Source organism: Prinia subflava, chromosome 8, assembly GCF_021018805.1.
Source record: "Prinia subflava isolate CZ2003 ecotype Zambia chromosome 8, Cam_Psub_1.2, whole genome shotgun sequence".
Taxonomy (NCBI): domain Eukaryota; kingdom Metazoa; phylum Chordata; class Aves; order Passeriformes; family Cisticolidae; genus Prinia; species Prinia subflava.
In genome coordinates this window covers 35,811,553-35,835,862 of record NC_086254.1, presented here as the reverse complement: position 1 = coordinate 35,835,862, position 24,310 = coordinate 35,811,553, and the positions used below count along the sequence as shown (strand labels likewise).

The 24,310-nt window shown below is 59.1% G+C and overlaps 1 protein-coding gene across 8 annotated transcripts in view; it reads right to left on the bottom strand.

Moving 5' to 3' along the window:
- Nucleotides 1-21,874, bottom strand: part of EPB41L1 (erythrocyte membrane protein band 4.1 like 1) — a 65,299-nt gene extending 43,425 nt beyond the window's left edge. For 7 of the 8 annotated variants that reach the window (XM_063404726.1, XM_063404730.1, XM_063404731.1 and 4 more), the window contains exons 1-2: nt 20,615-20,764; nt 12,185-12,234 (exon numbers count right to left, since the gene is read on the bottom strand). The gene's annotated coding sequence lies outside the window, so the exon portion shown is untranslated. Of the gene's footprint in view, nt 1-12,184; nt 12,235-20,614; nt 20,765-21,596 lie in introns of those variants that run through there. The other variant, XM_063404727.1, reaches the window with a different exon arrangement.
- Nucleotides 21,875-24,310: the final 2,436 nt, after the last annotated feature.

Below are 24,310 nucleotides of genomic sequence, written 5' to 3'. Positions count from 1 at the left end.
GGAAGGGGCTGCCCAGGCAGGTGGTGGAGTCTCCATCCCTAAAGGTGGTCAAGAAATGACTGGATGTGGCAACAGTTTAGTTGACAAACTGTTGTTTGTGATGGTGGTGATCAGTCACAGGTTGGAGTCAAAGATCTTGGAGGTCTTTTCCAAGCTGAATGATTCTGCAGTTCAGGAGGGGAAGAGCTAAGAGGTCTGAACCTGCTGGTTCTGGTGGAAGAAATCACCATGGGCTGACCATGGCAGGCTGCTCCCAGGGAAACCACTGGGACACGTCCACTCCTGTCCCTCTGGCACAGATGACAGTCCCAACCCAGAGCCTGCCTGACCAGGGAGGGCAGGAAGGGCTCCTCCAGGCTGGCTGGACCGGTCCCTTCCTGGGGACAGGCCCTGTAGGGCTTTGCTGGTGACTTCAGACACCTTTGTCCAGACAGGTGGGGGCTGTCCTGCCCAGAGCCAGCCCGGCAAGCTCGGGCTGTCGAGCTGGTGTGCTCAGCTCCACTGACCTGACCTGGAGTTCCCCAGGGATGCTGAGCCAGGGAAAAGGAGCCAAGCCCAGGCTGAGGCACCAGCGAGCACCACTGAAGCAGACAGAGCAGACAGCGGCTCGTCACTGACACAGAGTGTGACAGCCAGGCTGGAGCTGCCAAGTGAAGAACTGGGTCAAGTGGGGAAAAACAGGAGAGCAAAGGCAGCAAGGGTGGGGTGATCTCACGGGAACACACACATGTGAGGGCAGCGATCCTGTGTGACACCTCCACAAGCTTCGGGATCCACCACCCAAAACAAACCCGTGGTGAGGGGCTCTCCCACCTCCCTGCTCTCCTGCAGGCAGCCCAGCCTGAACTGACACGTGTTGAATGTGTGTTTGGGCAATTATGGATTTACATGATGTCAGCAGTTGCCAGAAGCCCAGACATCTGCTCGCTCATCATGCCCGAGCCAGGCAGCGCAGGGACATCTGACCCTGCTGACAGGCAGCACGGGCCTCCCCTGCACAGCTCCTCCTCCCCTGGCATCCTCGCCTGCAGGGGACAAGCACTGACCTCCTGCCCACGGTGCCAGCCCCTGATCTGGGGTTAATAGAGCAGCTTGAGCTTATTCCACAAAACTACACCCTGGAAGTCGAGATCAGCATCCCTGCAGCTCCAGAGGCATTGTGCCACATGTCAAAAATGAATCATGAGAAAGTTAGGGGGGGGAAAAGAAGCCACCAAATTGACAGGGAGTCATCCCCTGAGCCAGGCTGGAGTCAGGCAGTGATGGCAGCTCACCATGCCAGCTGCCAGTGCTGAGAACAGCCAGGGCAGAGCCCATCCCCAGAGACCAAACCCTCCTTCCAGCTTGCTCTGGCCCCAACCCTTCTGGCACCGGGAAAAACCAGGGAAGAGGAGCACAACCTCTGCTGCCTCCCAGGGGGATGGGGCTGAGGCGCCTCCTCCTCCTCTGAGCCCTCCAGCATGCGAAGGCAGCGTCCTCCCAGCTCCCTCTCACACGGCAGGACACGCTCCTTTTGCCAGACACGGGAAATTTGGGGCCACTTCAAACAAGGTTTCACTCCTACCCTTTTGAGTGACACCTCTCAGCTGAGTAAATAAGACCAGGAATGAGTTGCTGTGTCCCCTCAGAAGCCAAGAAACACCTTCCACAACCTCATTAACGCTCAAATGAAGATGCCCCAGCTGGCGGGCAGGAGAGCTGTGAGTCAGCCCCTGCAAGCACCCAGTGCCTCCCCAGATGGAAGCGCAGCCCAGACACCCCGGAGCAGGGAGGGGGAAGAGCCAGCAGACTGCAGCCCCCAGTCCCCCCTGGTTTCTCCCACCAGAGCAGGATGAGACCAGCAGCACCACCACAGGCATCATGTGCCACCACTGAGCTCGGGTGTCACAGCACTGTCCTCAGGGCAGACCCCAGCCTGCCTGCCAGGGCTCTGGGGACTTCCCTGCTTTCCTTGGCACCCACAGGTGCCACCCACCCCTCCTAATTCACCTCCAAAAGCCAAGCCCAATTGATGCCCTCAGCCATGCCAGGGCCTTGGCTGCACCTGCCCAGCAGCTCCAGAGTCCCACAGCCCATGGAGGTGACACAGGGATGATGCTATTCCAGAGCTCTCCAGTTCCAGCCCAGTTCCCTCACTCTCTCCCTGGGACAGCCACTCAGCAGCACAAGCAGAAGTTTCTCTCTGTCACCAGTGGTGAAAAGCCATCCTCTGCTCCCAGGCAGAGTCTTGGCTCCCTGAGAGCCACCCCTGCTCTCACCAGTCCCCTCCCTGCCTGGGGACAGCTGTCACACAGCCCCTTCCTGCCAGCACAGCCACACCAGCCTGCAGGCTCACAGGGACCCCGAAACTCAGCCCAGAGCACAGGATCCCATGAGTGTGGCACTTGGGAGCAGGGGGTGCATCAAGAACAGATCCTCGTGGCAGGATCCACAGCAAGCCAGGCATTCCCTGTGCCTGCACAGCCAAACCCACCCCACTGCCTGATCCCCGCCCACTGCTGCAGGGAAGGGCCCAGGGGTCTGGATGTCCCGTGGGGCTTCCTGCAAAGCCAAAGGTTGCCCAGCTTGTCCCCTCCATCACTCCAGGCAGCCTCATAAAGCCAGGAATGTGCCTCTTCTAGGGAAATACTGACCTTTCAAAAGGCATGGCTTGCACAGTCAGCAGAGTGGGGAATGAACCAGGAGTGGAGAGAGGGGAAATTCATGATCTGATGGCACTGCTGGGGCTTTCAGCTCTTCCAGCAAAGTCCAGCAAGGAGCACTGGATGGACAGGACAAGGACAAGGCTGGGGACACTCAGAACACAACATCCTCCAGTGCCATGGCATGCCATGAACCAGCCCTAGGGAGGCATTGAAGGGCTGAAGCCAGCCCAAAACATCCTCCCCATCCTCCAGGCAGACAGGGAAGGCTCCTTCCCACCCACAGGATGTCACCCGAGCCAAACACCCAGCCTTGGGAAGGGCACAAAGAAACAGAAGCCAAGGCCACAACATACCCAGACAGGGTTGGGGTCACCCTGAGGGACACCCAGCCCTCCTGTGCCAGCCTGAGTGTCCCTGTCACAAAACAGCCTAAGGAAGACCCAAGGCCCCCAGGCTCCCTAGGCACAACTGCCAGAGGGAGAGCTGCTCCTGCAGCATTCCACAGCCAGCTCACCCACACACCAGCCCAGCCAGAGGACTGCAGGGAGTCTCAGGGTGCAGGAGCCTTGGGGCTCCCCTCTTTTGGCCCTGCTTCCCAGAGCCAGGCAAGTACTGCTGAGGTGGGAATCCCATGCAAAACAGTCAACAGAGCTTCAAGACATCTTCCTTCCTCAGGGAAGGGTTTGGGTGATCTTGGGCAGAGAAATCCCAAATCAGCGTTTAGTGATGCCCAAGGACACCCTGGGGTGCTCTCCTGCCCCAGGACAGGGTGGTGTGGGCAGCAGGAGCTCCTACTGAGCTGCCTGGGAGGATGTGGGAGTGCCAGAGCAGGCAGGCAGGCCGGGCTCGGGCAGGGATGCAGGCAGGGATGCGCTGGGAATGGTACCCGAGAAGCTCCACCTCTGCCGGTTGCTTAGCGACCAGCATCCCGCAGGAGCCACTGCACCCGGGCCTGCCGGCAGCACCGGCCCTGCTGCAGAGCCGGCACGGAGGAGAGCTCAGGAACCACCCAGGAACCAGCCCCGGTGCCCAGCAGCCTCCCCCTTCCCGCTGGAGCACTGGGATGGCTCCATGGGGTGTGTGCCTCTGCACTCTGAGCTGCACTGCACAGCTCAGCCCCACCTCGGCCCAAAGGCCCCCAGGAAAGGGAGCAACACTTCCAGATGAGATCCTCCCAGCCCAGGTCCAGCTACTGCCTCCAGAAACTGATAAATGCCATGCAGGGAAGGGAAAGGACACATGGAAACACTTCATCACATCTGAGTCCTTCTCAAGAGCCAGTCCAGCTGTCTGGGATCCCAGAATGGTTTGGGTTGGAAGGGATCTTAAAGCTCATCCAGTTCCAGCCCTGCCCTGGGCAAGGACACCTTCTACCACCCCAGGGTGCTCCAAGCCTTGGGCAGCCACAGCTGCTCTGGGCAGCCTGTGCCAGGACCTGCCCACCCTCCCAGGGAACGATTCCTTCCCAATATCCCATCCATCCCTGCCCTCTGCCAGTGGGAAGCCATTCCCTGTGTCCTGTCCCTCCATCCCTTGTCCCCAGTCCCTCTCCAGCTCTCCTGGAGCCCCTTTAGGCCCTGGAAGGGGCTCTAAGGCCTCTCTGGAGCCTTCTCTTCTCCCGACTGAACATCCTCAGCCAACAGAGGCCAACATTCCCCCCAAACACCTCAAAATTCATTTGCATGGGAGAAAATGCTACAAATTCACAGGAGAAGAGCAGCAGATCTGTAAGTGAAACAGGCAGGAGCTCAAGGAAGAGAATTGCTCTTGCAAATGTCTTTTTGGGCTCATAAATTTTGCAATTTATGCTGCTGTTCATCTCCCTTCTGAGGGAAGACAGATTATCTGGCTGGAAAGAGGTGTGGGAGACTGCTGTATTAACCATGAAAACCCACAGCTGGAAAATAGATCTTTGGGGGCTTCCTTACACTATCCCCAGCACTGGTGTTTCTAGCAGACTCTGACCTCTCACCGGTCAGAGATACAGAGTAAAGCTAAGCTTTCCCTTTGACTGGACACCTGAAAATCTGACTGATCACTAGTGCTGCAGGAAATCAATGCACCCACTAGCACATGGAGGCTTCCATGAGCTTCCCACCTTGGCACTGCCCCCTTGCACCTGGCACTGCACCCTGGGCACTAAAGGACCTGGAGAGCTGCAGTTGGCTGCTCCCCAAAGTGCCCAGCTCCCCTCACCCCCCAACCAGGGCATCCATCCCTGCTGGCATATGGATATGCTGGATGCTGGGGCACAGCATCCCACACTGGCTGACCCACCAGCAGCATCAAAGCCTAAGGTGTTTCAGGGAAGTGGAGGAGAATATCTTAGGTGGGTTATTTGGGATGTTTATAAAAGATAAGGTATGGAGATATTTTTTTGCAACAAAATGCCTGTTGCTATAAGGGTTTTAAACAAAAATAAACATCCCCAAAAATCCATTCCTCCCTGAGTGCAGGTCCACCAAGGCTTAGAGGGCTGGTCACAGGCCCCACTAGGGCCAGGGCAGCCCCCAGCAGCCCTAAGGGCTGCTCTGCCAAGGCCTGTGGGGTGCAGCTGGCACTGGCTTCCACCACAGACCGAGGTGCTGTGGTGGACACCTCTCCAAGCCCTGCCTTGATCCAGGCCTGCCACCACAAACAATGCCACTGCTGGGATTTATTCCATTTGCTTTGTATCACTCCCAAAGACAAAGCTGAGAACTCCTTCCTTGCCCCTGCTGAGCTGTGACTCAGCCATGAGCAGCAGGCAGCAGCACCCGAGCTGCGGGCGCCGCAGGGTGGGCACAGCCCGGACCCTCCTGCCCTCCTGTGCCCTCCCAGTCGGGGAAGCCAGCCCAGCTGTGCCACCAGCTCTGCCCCTTCGTGTGCCCCTGCCACTGCTCCCCGCCCCTGCAGACAGCAGCAGGGCAGGAGCTGAGTCCCTGCAGCAGGGCACAGCCCAGGCCCGAGCAGCAGCTGAACAAAGCCGAGATCAGTGCACGGAGCCCCTCGCTGCTGCTGAGAGCTGCTCCAGCCTCTGCTCCCCCGTCCAGCTCCCTCCAGGCCTCACCACACGGAGAGACCCCCACACCAGCCCCCTCCCAGGCAAGGGGCAGACATTTTCTGGAGAGCAAATATTGCTGCTTTTCCCTCGCTCTCCCCCAGCCCTTCCATTTTACCTCCTGGACAAACCTGAGTGCAGCAGTTGTTTTTCCTTGCTGTTTAATCTCTCCCCAGCTCCCAGAGGATGTTCGCTCAGCACCTGCAGAAGCTCAGCTCCCTTTGATGTGTCTCAAATTCTACCCCCAGGCAGGTGACAAGTATTCAGGGAACTTGGACAATTAAATGACAAGAGAAGGAAGGGCTGCAGGAAAAGCTTTAAAACGTAATAATAAATAAATAAAGGGGAAACAAAAGGCAAACCTGAGCAAAGCCTCCCCACCACACCCAAGGGCAGAACCCGAGGGGGGCAGAGCCTGAGAGAACCCCAGAACCACCAGAGCCTCCTGCTCTGAGAGGAGGTTCCAACCCAGGCACCCTGAGACCTACACTGGGAGCAGGGATCCCACTGCCACAGCCAGGCTGGGAGCAGGGACCCCACTGCCACTGCCACAGCCAGGCTGGGAGCAGGGACCCCACTGCCACTGCCACAGCCAGGCTGGGAGCAGGGACCCCACTGCCACTGCCACAGCCAGGCTGGGAGCAGGGATCCCACTGCCACTGCCACAGCCAGGCTGGGAGCAGGGATCCCACTGCCACAGCCAGGCTGGGAGCAGGGATCCCACTGCCACAGCCAGGCTGGGAGCAGGGATCCCACTGCCACTGCCACAGCCAGGCTGGGAGCAGGGATCCCACTGCCACAGCCACAGCCAGGCTGGGAGCAGGGATCCCACTGCCACAGCCAGGCTGGGAGCAGGGATCCCACTGCCACTGCCACAGCCAGGCTGGGAGCAGGGATCCCACAGCCACAGCCAGGCTGGGAGCAGGGATCCCAATGCCACAGCCAGGCTGGGAGCAGGGATCCCACTGCCACAGCCAGGCTGGGAGCAGGGATCCCACTGCCACAGCCAGGCTGGCCCCACCACAGCAAATCCCAACACAGCAATTTGTGTCCAGGACCATGCACCAGAGGCTGGCACAGCTCCTGCCCTCCCAGCTAAACTGGGAAAGTTTCAGGCAGGACCAGAAACACAAAGCCAGAGGTGACTCCAGCTCAGCCAGGTCCACCCCAGACTGAGCCCTCAGTCCCAGTCAGCCTGGGCTGCCACAGCACCATGTGCCTTGCTCACCCCTTGAGGACCTGAAGGTGGTCTCTGACCAGACCCTTCTAGAAGAGGAGAGGACAGAAGCCTGGACTTTCCAAGAGCTGGGGCTGCCCATCTTGGTCACCAGGGGAATGAGCTGAGTGGTGGCAAGGCCACCTGCCCCCTCACCCTGCTGGGGCTGGCACAAGGGACACACCTGGAGATGCCTGTGGAGCGTGGGCCCTGCTCCATGCCAGAAGCACCCAACCCTTCCCAGCCTGCCCTGGCCTCCAGGCACCATCCAGGGCAACCAGAGCCCCCAGGAGCCACTGAGGAGGGTGTTCACAGCACCGAGGACTCTTGGCACACACATGGCGCAGCACTGTGTCCCCTGCAGCATCCTCAGAGACTGTCCCCGAGGCTGTCCCTGATGGCAGCAAAGGGTGGGACACAATTCAGTCAGGGGCTGTCACCGGGGCTGTCTCCGGTGGCAGCAAAAGGGTGACACAACCCTCCCTGTGGCCGCAGCATCTGCCACATCCCACGGCTCTGTCTCCCCGGCAACCCGGGTACCTTCTCACTTGCAGCTGAGCAGGCTGGTTCACAAAAGCCGAGCTGAATCCAGAGCAGGATTAGGGCAGCCCTCTCCTTCCCTCATCCTCTCGAATTCATCCAGCCCAATTTTCCACCTAAAATGCATCATGAAGCACACCCTCGCAGTGAGGGGCGGGAAGTGCAGCACTCCCGCCCGGCCCCCCAGCCCCCACACCAGTGCCTGCACTGGGGCCAGCACTGGGATTTTGGCTGGAGGAAGGTGGCACCTGTGGAGCAGGTGGAGTGACAACAGCACTGCTTGCCTTGAATGATAGCATGCACACGGGGCTGGACAGGTGACACCAGTGGCAACGAGACCCAACCTCCCACTCCATCCAGCAAGGCCAGCGGCCTGAGGCTCTGAAAGCTTCTCCACAGTGCATAGCTCCCTCCCCCCACCAACCGTCCAGCATGCCACCAAGAGTCCTGCCTGCTGCACAGGGGGTCCCATCATAAAGGAAAGAACAACAAGGGCTGTGGGAAATGGGATGGAAGGAGCCAGAGAGGTGCTGTTGGAAGATGATGCCCCAGAGCACACCTGCACCAGGGCAGGCGCTCTCCTGAACACGGTCCTGCCTCTGCTGCTCCCCTGGGAACAAGTCCTGCAGACCCCCAGCCCTCACTGGGCCTGCTGAGATGCTGCCCACAGCTCCACATCCCTTGGGCCCTGCTGTGCCAGAAAAGCTGGTGAAGCACCAGTCCTGGGTGGCAAATCCTCCTCCGCAGGGATCTGAGAGCAGACAGCTCTTCCTCTCCGCCCAGCCCCACAGGGATCCCCAGTGCAGCAGAGCAGGAGCCCAGCCCAGCCTTCAAACCTTTGGCCAGGAGGAGTGGGCAGGCTGGGACATCAGAACAGAGCTCTCTATCACCTGCCCAGGGCTTGGGTGAGCACTGCGCCATCAGACCAGCAAAGCTGCATCTTCCCAGGAAAGCCCCAGCTCCTGCTGCCTGAGCACACAGCCCTGCATGCCAAAGGAGGGGCAGGATCCCAGCGTGGCTCTGGACAGAGGAGGCTCCAACAGCACAGGGCACAGGGATCCGACACGGGTGGACACCCCAGCCTGCCCCGCCGTGACCCAGCACGGGGGAAGCCCAGCCCCTGAGCGCTGTGCTGCACAGGAGGTTACAGGCTCAGCCAAGGCAAGCAGGGGTTTGGCCAGCAGCCAGCCTTTCCCAAGAGTTTGAGGGAGCTGGCAGCTCCCCCAGCCTTCAGGGCCCACATTGCCACATACCACAAACCTGTTTGCTCAGCCCAAGCAGCTGGGATGGCACAGAGCAAGGCTCGTTGACCAAGGCATGTCTTGCAGCCAGGATGGGCCCGAAATCAAGAGAAAAGTGCAGCAGCAGCCCCAGGGCAGGGCAGGGCCAGGCAGGGCACTGCCCTGGTACCCGCAGGCAGCACTGCCAGCTCCCACTGGCTGTGCCAGGGCTGTGCCAGGGTCCTGCTGCAGAGAGGGGTGGAGGGCAGGGAGCACAGAACAGCCTCATGCCCCCAGGTACTCCATAAAACAGCCCGACACCTTTTGCCAGGCCAGAGGGGATCTGTGCAGTGCCCTGGGCCAATTCCTCTTACAGGGACCTAATCCTGCCCAGGGAGTTGAGGGGGCACCTCAGCAGGTGCTCCTTGCCCACCTGAGCTTTGCAGGCATTAAAAACTGCCAGTGAGCAGAGCTGTGGGACTGAACCCACCAGTGACACACCCTGACAGCCCCGGGGCTCTGCCTGGGGCTGGGAGCTGGCCCTGCCCTGCTGCCCACCCCATGCTTTTTGGGATAGGGAGTGACTGTCCAAAAGGTGCCACAGCCAAGTCAGCCCGGGCAGGGACCAGGAGCATGAGCACTGCAGCCATCCCTCCCCTCCCACTCCAACCCTCACTCAGGGACGGCACCAGAGCCCTGGAATGTTCTGGTGCAGCAGGGGAGGGAGGCTGAAGCAAAGGCTGTGATGGTAGCAGCCAGCACCCTGAGAACCCAGTTGAGATGCCAGTGCCCACTGTGGAGCACCAGCAAGGCACCTGGGCTGCACTCCAGGAGCAGGCAGGGGGCTGCATCCCCTGTGCAACACCCCTCAGCAGGGAACGCTCTGCCCCTGCCAGGGACTGGCAGAGAGCTGCTCCCATCCTTTCTGCCTGCAGAGGAAGGCAGAGACCACGGGTTCAGCTGCCTTGTGCTGGGATGTGGCAGCCAGGGGACATCAGCTGCTCCCTGGGCAAGAACACAGGGCCAGGCACCCTGGGAAGCAGTGGGCTGGAAGAGGAGAGGAGCTCGAGTAGGGGAACCATACCCAGAGCAAGGGAAGCCACCAAAAGGAGCCCAAAAGTCCTGACAGAGGCTCAGGCCTGCCTTCTCCCATCCAAAGGAAGGGCCAAGCACTCTCCCCACCATCATCACCCTCTGCTCTGCAGCCCCACCAGGGCCCTCTCAGGGTCTACAGTGGTGACAAAGTGTCATTTTCCCCAAGGTAATGGTGACACCTTGTGCACCACTTTGAGGAGGATGGGGTAGCTCAGTTGGAAGGGACCTACAGTGGCCATCAGGCCAACTGATGGATGACCATGTCCTTTGAGCAAGCTCCCATGGAATCAGCCCCCACCCAACCCCAGCAGCCAGGAGCCCTGCCCAGGAGGTGGGATCCAGCACCAGCTGTGAGGGAGCTGCTGGAATCCAGAGACAGGAGAAGCTCATTGCCAGCACAGTCCCTGTGCCACAACCCAAGTGTCACCGACCCTTCCTGAAGCAGGGGACACCTCCCTGGGCACACAGCAGCAGCTGGCCCAGGCTGTGCTGGCAAGGACCTGCTTGCCCAGACCTGTGGGGGAGCTGGGACCTGCAGGGGACGGGCACAGGCTGGGAGAGCCTGCCTGGAGTGCAGGGACACAAAGCAGCTCTGCTGCAGCTGCCCCGAGTCCCAGCACCCAGCAGATACAAGGGGGAATTGTGGAACCAAAGACACCCAGACCTTGGCCAGGGCCCCCAGCTGCACCTGGGCCATCAAAGCCACCAGCAAGGTCACCAGGGGTCACCATGGGGATGGCACATGTGCTCCTGCTCCTCATGCCACCCCAGCGTGGGGGACACCAACAGGAATTTGCACCTCATCCAGGGCAGAGCTCCCAGTGGCGTTGCCCAGGAGCAGAACACCCCCATTGGGTGCCCAGCCTCCCAGGGGCAGAGCCCAGGGCACCCTGACCCCACTCTCGGGGGACACTGAGGCCATGCAGGAGCACATGAAACCCACAAGAAATCCACCACTAACGTTGGGCCTGCAGCTCTGCCTCGACCAAATCCAGCCTGGTGACTCCCAAACTCCTGAGCACACGAAGGCAGGACAAGAATCCCTGCCATTCTCCTGGCTCTCCCTACAGACCTGCACCCCCGGGCATGGGTGGAGTTGGCATCTTGCAAAGTGCCTGGAGGGGCAGAGCTGGTGAGAAACTGCTCATAAAACATGGAGACCTACCCTGCTGCGAGCCAGAACCAGCTCCAGCCCCGAGGAGCCCATCAGAGCCCTCGGCAGGGACTCAGATCCCTGCCCACATCCACACCCACAGAGTCAAGAAATATCCTGGGCAGGAAGGAACCCACAAGGATCATCCAATCCAACCCTTGGCCCTGCAAAAGGCACCCCAATAATCCCATCCCATTCCTGGGAGTGTTTTCCAAACATTCCTGGAGCTCTGGCAGCCTTGGGACTCTGGGGGGCCTGGGCAGTGCCCAGTACCCTCTGGGTGCGGAACCTCTGGATGAAGAACCTGCACCCATTGCCTTGGGCAGGAGCCAAACCCCGTGGACAGCGGGGTCTGAGCCCTGTGGTGCACACTGCCACATACTTCTGTCACCTGGGAAAGAGCCAGGACAGCACAGTGCAGCTACAGAGCTCCTCATCCCAATTTTCAGATAAGGACACCATCCTCCCACCTCAGCCCAGAGTGAGGTCATGTTGCAGCTCTGCCCAGGCTCACCTCAGGTCAGAGAGTCAAAGCAGAAGCAGGACCTTGTCCCCCCAGCCATCCCCAGCCCTCACCAGCTGCTGGAAGCAGCTCACATCTGGTTTCACATGGATGTCACTGTGCTGTGCAGCGTGACTCTGGAATGGAGCAACACAACCAGCTGGAGGGACCCTGGGGTCCCTGAAAAGGCCTGGACCACAAGCCCTTGACTCTTTCAGGTATCACAGCAATTGCATTCTGCAGCTCAGACCTCTCCCATGCTTTGCTCCCAGCTGCCCGGCCGTGCCAGCCTTCCCGGGATGCACCTCAGGCCAGCTGTGCCCAGCCCAGACCTGAGCCCTGGGCAGGGATCCACAGCCAGCCAAACACAACAGCTGGTTTGCAAACACGCTGCCTTCCTCAGATCCTGCACACAAAAGAGGGCACAGAACCCCAGAGTGGGGAAACACCGCGCTCAGCGTGACACCCTAAACCCGCTCCGACAGGGGACAGGGATTGGGGCAGCCTGGGGGAGCCTTGCTGTTGGCAAAGGGGCTGCTGCCCCAGTCCCAGCTAAACCAGGGAGCAAGCCCAAGACAAAGAAAGCCACAACAAGCCCAAGCCCAGCAGTTGAGTGTTTTGGTGGGAGCAGGCCAGATTCCCAGGGGTTCCTGGCAGACAAGGCTCTCCCTGCAGCACCTCTCCGTGCTGAGCAACCTTTTCTGTGCTGCAAAACCCACTCAGCCTCATGTGGGATGTGGAAAGGAGAACAAAAGCTTTCAGGATAAACTCACGCTGCTTCCAGGGGCTGCTCTCAGCGCTCAGCTTGGGCACGATTTACAACCTGCAAAGAAGAAATCAGATTTGGTTAAAAAGAAGGGAAAAGTCCTTCCCAGAGATGATGGCAAGTGCTTGGAAGGACAGCTACAGCTGTCACCAGAGGGTGCCTGCCCAGCTCCAGTGCTGTGTTTGGATTCCACACAAATCTCCCTGCTGGAAATGGGAGCTGTGGATTGCTTTCAACGTCGTTTTGCTCTCCTGATGTGCAGCCAGCCCCGCTCCTTCCTGGAGAACAGCAAATATTTACTACAGCAGCGCCGCAGAGCCCACGCACCTCCGAGTGCCACCGGATCCCCTGGGCACGGCCCCAGGTCTCCTTTCAGGCCATCTGTGCCACCCCTTTGTCACCCATGCCCATGGCTGGAGGGCAGCATCTGGTGGGCAGGGCTCTGGCTGCAGGCCCAGGACAGGCAGGGGTGCGGGACCCCCAGAGCAGCCCCGCTGCTCCAGCACGGCAGGAGGAAAACCAGGGACAGCCCCAGCCTGCAACAGCATTTTCAGAGCCTCTTTTTACATGACAGCTGCACCTAAAGAGGAAGAAGAATCTGCCCAGTGGCACTACAGTGTCACGGAGGAGGAAGCACAGTGTGGCACAGCAGGGATAGCTCCCACTTCTCCAAGGGTTAATTTTCAAACATCCTTGGACAGGCAAGGCTCAGCCTCCCCCCAGGCAGGAGCAAAGCAGGCCTATGCAAAGCTTCATCTCTCTCATGGATTCAGCAAAATCCTTTCACTCTCCACAAGCAAACATCAGCTGTGTGCAGCCGACGGCCCGCCCTGAGCAGCACCAACCCCCAGCAGCTTTCCCAGGAGGCACAAAAGCTGCTCCTGCTTGTCTTCTGGACCGAGCCGGAAAACCTAATGCAACAAGGCTGTGAGCTTCAGCACCTCCAAGGAAAGAACTCCACCTCTGAGCAGGTGATCTGCATGAGAGATAAGGTGAAAAGGAGAGGGGGTTGCAGCCACCACCTGCATGGTCCTTTTGAGTGTCTGTCACCCAGGGGAGGCACAGGTAGGATGTCACCGTGTGCTGGCTCCGGGTGCACTACCTACACTCCGGCCCAGCAGGCACAGATTCCTTCCCAGACGTGGTTTTACTGGCTCAGCTGTCCTGGGTGTGGAGAGCAGGGCTGGGTGGCCACACAGGGCACCTCTGTGCCCAGCTCCAGTGCTGGTGGCACCCACAGGCACCCAGGGCCACTGTCATGGGGCTTGAGCACTGGAGCTGGATGCATGTGACAGTGTGACAGTCTGTCCACAGACTCAGGGATGCCACCGGTGTCCCCATGCCAGCACCTATGTGCCCACACCCCTCCATCCCAGAGTCCAGACAAACCTCCCTCTCCTTCACCTCCTCTGCTCACGGAGATGCCCCTGCTGAGAGGCTCAGGAGCCAGAGCAGACCAAGAGACCTGTGAGAAGGGCTCTGTCTCTCCAGCAGGACACAGGGGTGCCCCTGATCCATGGGGATCCACAGGCTGAGCTGATCCATGGACTGGACTCCAGTGGCAGACACAGGGCACACAGGGGGTCTGTGGGCATTCTGCCCCTGCTTCAGCACAGCTTCCATGGCCCCGCTCATTCTCTGCTGAGCCAAATGATTTCTGTGAGTACCCCGTGCTGCTTCCATGTTTGTGTGCTCGGATTTCCCTCATCCCAGCTCAGGTGGGGTCGACAGGTGCCCAGCAGAGATGGGCAGGCAGGTGCAAGAGCAGCCAGCTTTCCACAGACCCCAAAGGAGGAGTATGGCACCAGCAGCCCAGGCTCCCAGGGCTGCACCCTGTTCCTGCTGTGAGGGAGGATGGAGGGTGCAGCCACCACAGGCAGGGCAGTGGCACCCGGCACTGCCCAGCCTGCCTGTGCTGGCACTGCCAAACAGAGCCCCTGCACTCCCCGTGAGCCTCAGACCACCCCTCCTGCCCTGCGAGCGGCCACGGGGCTGCTGTGCAGGCTCCGAGCCATGGCCATTTTGGGATGTCAGACACTGCACAATTAGGATCACATTAATGAAGTGGCAGCGGCAGCGAGGCCTCCCCCAACCCTGCTCACTCCTGCCCACGAATAGCAGCTCCCCAGAGCAGAAATCCTCACCAGACTGTGCCGTGACTCCCTGGCACGCAGCTCTGCTGGCGCCAGGCTGCTGTGGACAGCATCTCCAGCACAGACACTGCCCCGGGCTCACAAACATCCCACAGTGACCCACATTGTCACCAGCTCGTCACCACACGCAGCCAGCCCGGCCCTGACAGGTCAGCGTGGCGCTGCCGGGGGACAGGCGCTGGGACACGGTGGCACACGGATGAAGGCAGCCACCGGGCTTAGGAAGGAGCCCTGCACTGCTCCAGCTCACTCAGACTTAACCCAGCACCTTGCAAACCTCCTGATGAGTCCAGCCAGGGGACAAGGACTCGTAGTGCCCCCTCCAGCAGAGCAGGAGCACACACAGGGCAGGGGGTGCACCTGGAGAGGAGCCCAGGAGACCCAGAGGAGTCCATGGACCACACCACCATGGCCTTCCCAGGCCTGCCCGGGGTGGGACTGAGCTCCAAAGCTCCGTCAGCAGCATGGAGGTGGCCAGGAGGGCTGAGAGGGACCCTGTCCCCACACAGCATGGGCATCTGCTCTACATCCTGCGGCCATCCCTTGGTGAGCCCAAGTCAGCTGCAGACTGACTTGGAGTGACCAAAGTGACCATTTCTTATGGACATGTCTTACACCAGACCAAGGCAACGAGCAGGAATTTACTCACTCCACAGAATCCCAGAATGGTTTGGATTGGAAGGGACCTCAAAGCCCATCTCATTCTACTGCCTGCCATGGGCAGGGACACCTTGCACTAGACCAGGATGCTCCAAGTTCCATCTAAGCTGGCCTTGGACACTGCCAGAGATGTTATGATACTGTGGTCACCATGTCCTACCAGCAGGAAGAATTCCTTGGTTCCCTGAAGAACAACCCCAGGGAATTTGCGGAGATAACAGCTCCTGCCCCATGTAGGGATGTGCAGACCCAGGCCAGATCAGCCCTCACAGGAGGCTTCTCTTATTCTGGCCAGTTCACTCCACAGGACCTTCATCTATCAGGACTTGAGTAAATCTCCTGAAGGGAAATACTGCTGAGAATTCAGGCTGGAATTTTCCCCTGCCAGAGCTCACCATCACCATGTAACATCAGTCTGTATCCTGGTCAAAAATGGCTCCTTCCCTCAGCGAGCAACAGCCCCAGCTGTCCTGCCACCCCTCTCCCACCTCCAGCCCTTTGCCACTTCCCTCTCAGCACCCCCAGAGCCCTGAAGCTTTGTCAGGTGCCACGACCCCCATGCGCTCCGCAGGGCTCCTGCCTGCACTGACATTGCCAGATGCAGGGTGCACCTCCTCACAGCACCCAGCTGCTTCCCCCATGCACAGAGCGCTGCTTCCCATGGGATCACTGAGAGAAAAACCTGCAGGACCCCCGGCCCTCCATGCATGCCCATCTGGGGCTGGTCCATCCCCGCCGGCCGGGCCAGGGCGCCTCGCTGCTGGCACCCGCCCCAGCCAGGCTGATTAGCTGGTTACAAAGGGGAATGTGTCATTTCAAACACACAATCAGATTTCCCGGCCCTTCTGCCCATAACAAAATGTCTCGTGAAATGGCTCATTCTGTTCTCCCATAGAAACGTGTTTCCCTTCAAAAGCCTGATACGAGGAGTGGAGGGGAAAAAAAAAAGGAAAAGGCAAAGCTAAAAATATCATCCGAAAGATACCATGACAGCAACAGATTCACAGGAAAATGAGGTGGGAAGGGGGCTGTGAATGTGTTAAGATCCTGTTTAATCTCTCCCCAGCCACCTAAAAAACGCACCGAAGGCAGAAACGATACCTCAACATTTCCTTTGTGCGAGAGCTGACTCCACCCTGTGTTTTCCTCTCCATCTGATGCTCGGGGAAGGATACCAGCAGACATCTCCGCTGCTGCCAGGCAGCAAGGGGCCCCGGCAGTGGGTTAGTAGGAGCAGAGGGAGGAAGGAGCCGGTGGGAGGAACCTGGCAGCAGGGCTGGGCTGTAAATCCCCATTCAGCATCTCCTCAGACGCAGGATGCGCTTTACACTGGCGCAGCACCTGCTCCTGCTCCCCACCCCAGCACCAGCTCCTCACCGAGGATCCCAGGGGGGCTCGGGGACAGCAAGACCCAGCCAGGTGGTCCCAGGGTCCACTTACAGCCAGTGGGGAGCGGGCTGGGCACTGGAAGGGGGATGGAGCAGATCCAAACCTGCGGCCACATTTCGCTGCCACAAAGAGGCCAAGTGTCCAAGTGAAACTGCTGACCCGCTGGCAGCCACAGATCTGCAGCTTCAGCCTCATTTGTCTCGTGTTCAGAGCACAATGGGGTCAGTCCAGCATCCCCTGGTGCTGTGATCCCACCAGCCCCGGGGGGCTGAGCAGCTCCTGCGTGAGGCAGACCCAGCCCGGGGCACTGCTGAGCCCCCAGGGAGCCAGGAGTGCCCTGCAGAGGGCAAGACACGGACCATCTGCAGCAGAGGGAAAGAAAATCCTCTTCTAGAGATTTATCATCCAGATTTTAAGGCTGTCTGCTGCTCCCATTCCTCCTGCACCTGAGGGTGCATGAATGGGCTCAGGGGTGTGCACACCCCACTCAGGACACTGACAACTCTGAGCTGCATCCAGAGCCCCCTCCGCTGTGTACTGGGACAAGCAGACACAAGAATTTGTACCAAATCACCCATCCAGGGCTCTGGGATGTCTGTCCCATTCCACACAGTTCCACCACTCTCTGCCCAGCCCAACAGCTCTTTTCAGGACTGGGTATTAGGGAGAAATCCTTCCCTGTGACAGAAGGGAGGCCCTGGCACAGGCTGCCCAGAGAAGCTGTGGCTGGAAGTGTCTAAGACAAGGCTGGACAGGGCTTGAAGGAACCCAGGATAGTGGAAGGTGTCCCTGCCCATGGCAGGAGGGTTGGAATGCGATGAACTTTAAGGTCCTTGCCAACCCAAACCCATGATTCTATGGCTCCACACATCCTCAAACAGTTCATCCCCTTGGAGCAAGGCAGGGCAGAGGGAGCAGCTGCCACCAAGACAAGGGACATCCACGGGCCCTGGGCCTGGCACCCTGCTTTGCACCAGGCCACGCTGTGTGGACAGCAGAGCTGCTGCAGGAAGCAGCCACTGCTTCCACATTGGAAAATGTGGCCGCCCAGATTTCCTCCTCTTCTTTTGAAGACACACTTAGGTCCTGCACAAGCTTCCCACAAGCTTCCACTCAAGGGCTGGAAGGAGAGGAAGGCTGGATCTGCAGCCACGGGGAAGCCTTGCAACATGTCCCCATCAAAGGCAGTCTCCTCTCACCACGCTTCCCACCTCCTGTAATCCACACAAGAGGATGATGAAGGACTGAACCATGAAGCCTGGCTAGCAGCAGTGGTGCTCAGCTTTATAGCTCTGAATGGCACGGGGTAGGGGCTGGAAGGGGTTCCTGAGGGAGGCTGTCCTCCAGCTCACACAGACACAACTTCCAGGCTCAAGGGACAGCACAAGCTCACTGTGCCTTTGATTTCAGGCTCAAACCCTACTTCTCCCTGCAGCAGGGTCAGGGCCAGCCCCACTGCTGAGCACCACAGACCTGCACAGGCTGTGGCAACCCCAAACCTGCTGACTCAGAGCCACTCTAATGAGAACAATGAGCCACGCAGCCATCGCTGTCACAGCCCCAGTGCCAGCACATTTTTAGGTGCCGTGTGAGAGTCAGGTATTTGTGGCTGCACAGGAATCCCTGTGCAGGAGGTCCCAGCACTCAGGGTCTGCCACTGTTTCGTGTTTGTCCTTTGGCAGAGGGAGCTTCAGGCTCAGCTCAGACCTCCAAGTGACAGGCACCACATGGAAGTCTACTACTGCCAGCCTGCAGCCGCCCACGGCGTGCGGAGCCCAGCCTGGCCCGGGCCTGTTCCCTCGGCACACGCGCTCCCCACCGCCGGCCCAGCTGTCCCTCGGCGCCGCAGCACCGAGCCCAAGGCAGCAGGGAAACAGCCCAAGGGCACAGCCAAAGAGAACTAAGGCAAAGGACACTCCAGTGATGTCTGTGAGCCCAAGCAGGAAGCTTGGAGCAAGGCTGGGAAGAGCCAAGCCCACCCCCTGCCCTTTAACCGACAGGTCATTCTCAGCAGCTTCCTAATTTAGAAACCCTAATTAGTTATGGGAAAGATTTTTTCTGTTAGGGACAGAATTAGTCAGGCACCTGACTGGTCTGTGTGTGTCTGGAAGCCTCATGTAGGAAAGCAGAAGTCCCCAGCAGTGCTGGAGTGCGAGGAAGGCAGGCAGGACGCCCGGAGTGATGCCGGAATCCCCCGTGGGACGAGGGCTCAGTGCTGCCAGCAGAAAGCCTCAATGTAATTCTGTAAATCAGTGAGGGATCCAGCTCCTCACCAGGACCAAGGTCATCACCCAGAGCTTAAAAGGGAGGTCAGCTGCCTGGGGGAACAAAAATAATTTTTAAGACTTTCCCCCCACATTCTATGCTGCAGTGACTTCTTCAGCCGAGCTAGCCACCTCTCCTGGCCACAAAGACATCACACACCAGGAGACACTTACTCTGGAAGGTTGGGGTGAGGATGGCAACCATGGCAGCAGCCCAGGGAAGGAGGCCCAGCACACTCTGTGTCTCCATGGCACAAGGAAAGGCACCAAAACCTTCCCCTTCCCCTTCTGCACACCAGGAACACTCATACCTTTAGCTCAGAAATCCCATACTGGACTTCAAAAACCCTGTCTAGATGCTTCCTCCTGACCAAAACATCTCCCTCAAGAGTTCTGGAGAATGCTCACATCTCAAAAATTGATAAAAATCTAAAATTCTAGGCACAACATCCACAAGCAGCCAAAGCAGCAGGGGAAGAACTCATCCCCTGCCAAACACAGGCTCTGCACCTCACAGCCCTGGCCAGGGCTCTGCTGGGAGCGGCTGCAGTGAGGAAAACAATCCCCATGGCACAGGGATGGTGGGAAGAGAAGATGGGAATCCTCCCCCTCCCAGAGGGGCTCAGCCCATAGGAGGCAGCTGCACCCTGGTCCTTGACTCCAAACACAGAGGCCATCCCTGGGTAAGGAGGGGAGCTCTGGACCTGCCACAGCTTCCAGAACATGCCCTGCATCCCTGCACGGCGCAGGGACAGGTCCTCGTGGAGAGCACAGCTCCGAGCACCCCAGGGAGCCCCACGGACGGGCTCTGTGCCTGCCAAGCCAGACTCTAAACCAACATCATTAAAGAGTACTGAATTCCCTTCCTGCAAGGACCATCACCCAAAGCCAGGCAGCCTTTCCTCAGTGGCAAACTTGCCCGGTGGCAACAAGGACACATAGCTGAAGGCCACCAGAGCCCCTCTCCAGCCCTGGTCCAAGGGCCTGACACAGCCAGAGCCCTCCTGTGGATGTGGAGACCCACGAGGAACAGACCACAGAAACACTGTGCTTCCCACACCCCCAGTTCTGCTGGAGCAAAAATCCCTTTGGCCAAGTGTAGCATGAGAAAGCTGGAGGGAAAGCGGCAGCTAAGTGCAGGAAGGAGACGGATGCATGGGCTGGTCTCTCTGGGGATGCTGGAGAAGCCACACCTCATCCACAGCAATGGAGAAGGGGCTGATCAGGAGTCACCTCACACCATCCACAGCTGAATGAGGCACAGCTTTGCCATCGCCTGCAGCACACCGAGACTGCCCAGCCAGCACACCCAGAGCATTGTTTGCCCACAGGAGGGTCCTCGCCGAGACAGGCTGAGGGCTGGGCACGCCGGAGGGAACAATACCCCGGGAAACAGCCAGAGAAACGGTGATGGGGGATACAGAAAGCACTGATGGGGAAAGGGCCACGCAGGTCCTCTAGTACAATCTCCCGGGTAACCGGCCTATGGAGAAAATGCTGAGCTCAAGGATACCTCCAGAGCCCACCTCCTGCCATATGACGGTACTCCAAAAATAACCACAGAAATATGCGAGGACCCATTCCAAGTTGTTCCTGGCTCTCTCCACATTTTCCCTCTAATGTAAATCGTCTCCCTCAAACCCCAGCCCGGCAGTTCAATGTGTGCCGCAGCTCGGGGCTACGGATCCCCGGGGTTGCAGATGCCGGCGGTCGCCTCATCCCGCCCGCAGGACGCGGCTGGCGCTGCCGCCTCCCCGCGCTCCGCTGCGCTCCTGAGCCCGCGGGGACCGGCCCGCGCCCCGCCCGCAGCATCCCGGCAGGACGCGGAGCGGGATGCGCCGCCGCCGGCTCGGGAAGGCCCGGCTCGGGGCAGCCTTCCCGGCGGCGGGGCTGCAGCCCTGCCCGCCTCTCCCTCGCAGGCGCCGCGCAGCACCTGGGGCTGCCCGGCCCCGCACCGCCCCGGCCGCTCACCTCGGCTCTGCCCGCTCGGCTCGGCCCGGCTCGGCTCCGTTCCGCCCCGTGTGCCGGGCGCGGCCGCCGCCGCCGCCCGCCCTGGCCGTGCCGCCCGCCCGTGCCCGCTCCTGCCCCGCCGTGCGGCGGGCGCGGCGCAGCGCGGGGCGGGCCGGGCGCGGTGCGGCGCTGCGGAGGGGCGGGCCCGCCCTGCCCGCGCCGCCCCCGCCGCCGGAGCCGCCCCCGGGCCACGGGGCTGCGGGGGCTGCGGGGATCGCGGGGCCGCGCCGGGGCTCCCTCCGTCCCCGGGGCACTGAGGGCCCCCGTCCCGCGCGGCGCCCCCCGGCCACGGGCGGGGTCCCGCGGAGGCATCCGGTCCTGTCAGCGTCCTCCCCCAGGGCCCCATCCCTGGGAAGCCCCCTCTGTCACCCCTTGCGCGACGTGCGGCGGGTCCTGCAGGGTGCCGGCCCTTCGTGGAGCCTCCCGGGCTGTCCACCCGCGGCGTTTGGGGGACACACCCGTGAGCCGGGCCCGGGAGATCTCCACATCAGCAGCTGACCAGACTCGTGTATTTTGGGGGTGACAGGGCAAGCAGCCCCCACAGGAGATGCAGAGGGAAAGGGGAGACTATTGCTCTTCTTAATATGCATGCACCCACAGCACGGACAGCAGGGGTGCAATGGGAGGCACAGGGATGCACTGGCTGCAGAGGGATTCGCTGGATGCACAGCAGGGATGCAGGGGCCACTCTGCTGTCAGTGTAACCCCTGGGTATGGGGTTGGCTCTCACAGACAGCAGCAGGGAGGCTGCACACTCAGCTCTCTCTGCCCCCCTGTCTGGCAGCCTCTGAGCAGTGAAGGCTGGAGGGAGGTGCCAGCCCAGCACGGGTCTGGTTTTCCCATTCCCAGAGCCTGTGGTGGCTCCCAGCTCAGTACCCAGTGCCTTCTGCTCATGTGCACCTCATGCCGTGACTGCCCTGCAGGACTGGCTTTGCTCCCTTACCTGGTGGCACGGCTGCCCTCGGTGACCCTCCTGGTGTGAGGGACAGAAAAGGCCTCCAGTGGTGTGAGGAAGGCCGGGGGACCCTTCCCAGCAGGGAAGCTCCAACCTGGCTGTCTCTGCTGGTCCCCTGCAGCCAGGCAGTGACAGTGTGTCAGCACATGCTCACCTGCCTGGCAGCAGTGGTGCCAGGGCTCTGCACCAGCTGCCTCTGGGCGCTGCTCCTCAGCTTCCTGCCCAGCAGCCCCAGAGAAACCTGCGGCTCCCAGTCCCACAGGGAGCCTGACCACTCAGCACCACGGCTGGGCTGGAGCGCTGGAATGAGGCGGGCTTTGTTTTAATGCTTTGGAAAGTGCCTCCTTTATTAGCCACACTGAGGCTTTTTCCCTGACAAACCACATACCAGCAGAGAGTACCAGGAACAAAATGAGGCTGCATGGTCCAGTGGTTCGAGCCAAGGCAGTGATGCCAGCAGGATTGTGGGCTCTAATCCCCTGCTGAGCTGTTGACTCACTGTACAAACTCAGGCAGGTCCTGCCGCTTTGTGCCGTGGAGAAGCCCAGCTGGAAAGTTGGGTAAATAGCAGGAACCTCTTGGAAAAAAGAAACACCCCACTGCATGGGAACCAGCTTGAGGGAGGGCATTCATTTACAAATAAATATTCCAGCTGGCTGCTGAGATCCCCTGTGCAGGCACGGCTTTCCCTTCCAGCCTTCCACTGCTGCACATCCTTAAGGGACAGTGCTGAAGAGGTGCTTTGCCTGGGGCTGGGGTGGCTGCCCTGCAAGAAACAGCATTTACTGCAAGGGACACAACTGATTTGAATTTGTAGGGAATTTATACAGGAGAAAAGCTGGGCTGTGTTGTTGAAAAAAATAATTGCAGTTGTGTGCAAGCTGCTGTGACTGTCTGTATTCATCTCCCAGGCCTTCAAAGGGAAAGCAGTGATGGCTGCTCAGGGGGTTCTGTCACACTCCAAAGGAAAACCTGGGAAACGTAAATGTTAATTCACCTTCTTAAGTGAATTTGAGTCAGATAAGTCAGTGGGTGACCACACTGGCAGCATTCTGAGCACAGATACCCTTAATGTCACTGCCCCCTTGGGATGTAACATCCCCTTTGGGGAGCCAGGGAGCTGGAAGAAGAATGTATAAAACAGATTTCCCCAGTGAATCCTTCACTCCTCTTCTCACACTGGTGCAAACAACCCAGCCTGTCTTCCCCTGACTACCAAGCTAAAGCCTGAAACTCTCCAACAGTCCTGAAGGCATGGAAAATGCACCTCTGCCTGCTGAGAGGAGGGAGAGAGCTTCCCTGGCAAAATAATCCCCTGTGAGGTCTTGGTGACCCCAGCTGTGCTGGACTCTCCTGGCTATTCAATAATCAATAAATGAACTTTCCTACATCCCTGTCCAATTCCTGCTGCAGCAATGGGAGCAGTGGAAATACCATACATGGCAGATGGGGTGGGCAGGGAGGGGAGAGCAAGACTTCTGTTTTCCCCCGGAAAACAAGAAGAAGTGTAAATTTTACAAGGTCTTCAGGAACTTAATTAAAAGATATTTAAAGACGTTTAAAGGAGCTGCCATTTGTTCAGGTATTTTTTTCAGATAAATTGCACACATTTCCAGAAAACACAGTTATTTTAAACCCCAAATGCAGCCACCACTCAGCTGGTGAAGCTGCCCTTCTGCCTGTCCATGGTCCAGTGCCCACCCTGGTTTTCCATGGGTGCTCAAGGGAAAACTTGGAGCTTCCTGCAACGTCAATGTGAACAGAGGGACCTGTGAGTTTTGGGGAGCTCCATGGGAAAATCTCCCTCTTTTGAGAGTGAGGTAATTTTTGTCACCCAATTTTAACCCAAGTGAGAATGTCCTAACCAGATTCCCATTGTCCAGCAGAATCAACCTGAAACAACAGAAAAAACACCAATAAATTTGGACTGGCATAAATTGCAAATGGCTGGCAGATGTTTCACGGTTCAGTGTTAGGACAGATTTGGACATCAGGCTTTTGCCAGATTTTTAGCTGCCCAGGGGGACATCCTGGGCTGGATCAAAAGGGGATTGGGCAGCAGGGGAGAAGGGGGATTCTGCCCCACTGCCCTGCTCAGCGAGATCTCACCTGCAGGGCTGCCTCCAGCCCCTGGGTCCAACATCAGAAGCATGTGGAGCTGCTGAAGTGAGCCCAGAGAGGCCAGAGATGCTCCAAGGTCTGGAGCCCCTCTGCTCTGAACCAGGCTGAGAGAGCTGGGGGTGTTCAACTGGGGAACAGAAGGCTTTAAGGAGACCTTAGAGCCCCTTCCAGTGGTTTAGGCTTATAAAAATGAAGGAGAGCAGCTTTTTTCACAGGCAGATGATGACATGACAAGGCAAAATGGTTTTCAACTAAAAGAGGAGATATTTAGATTGGTTATTAGGAAGAAAATGTTCCCTGTGAGGGTGGGGAGGCCCTGGCACAGGGTGCCCAGAGCAGCTGTGGCTGCCCCTGGATCCCTGGCAGTGCCCAAGGCCAGGCTGGACAGGGCTTGGAGCAGCCTGGGACAGTGGAAGATGTCCCTGCCCATGGCAGGGATGGCACTGGATGGTCTTCAGGGTCCCTTCCAACACAAACCAGTCTGGGTCTATGGCTCTATCTCCTTGAGAACCTCCAAGCTCTTTCATTCCAGCAAGTTTTCCCCTCTCAGTTTACCTCTGCAGTGACTCTAACCTGGCTTT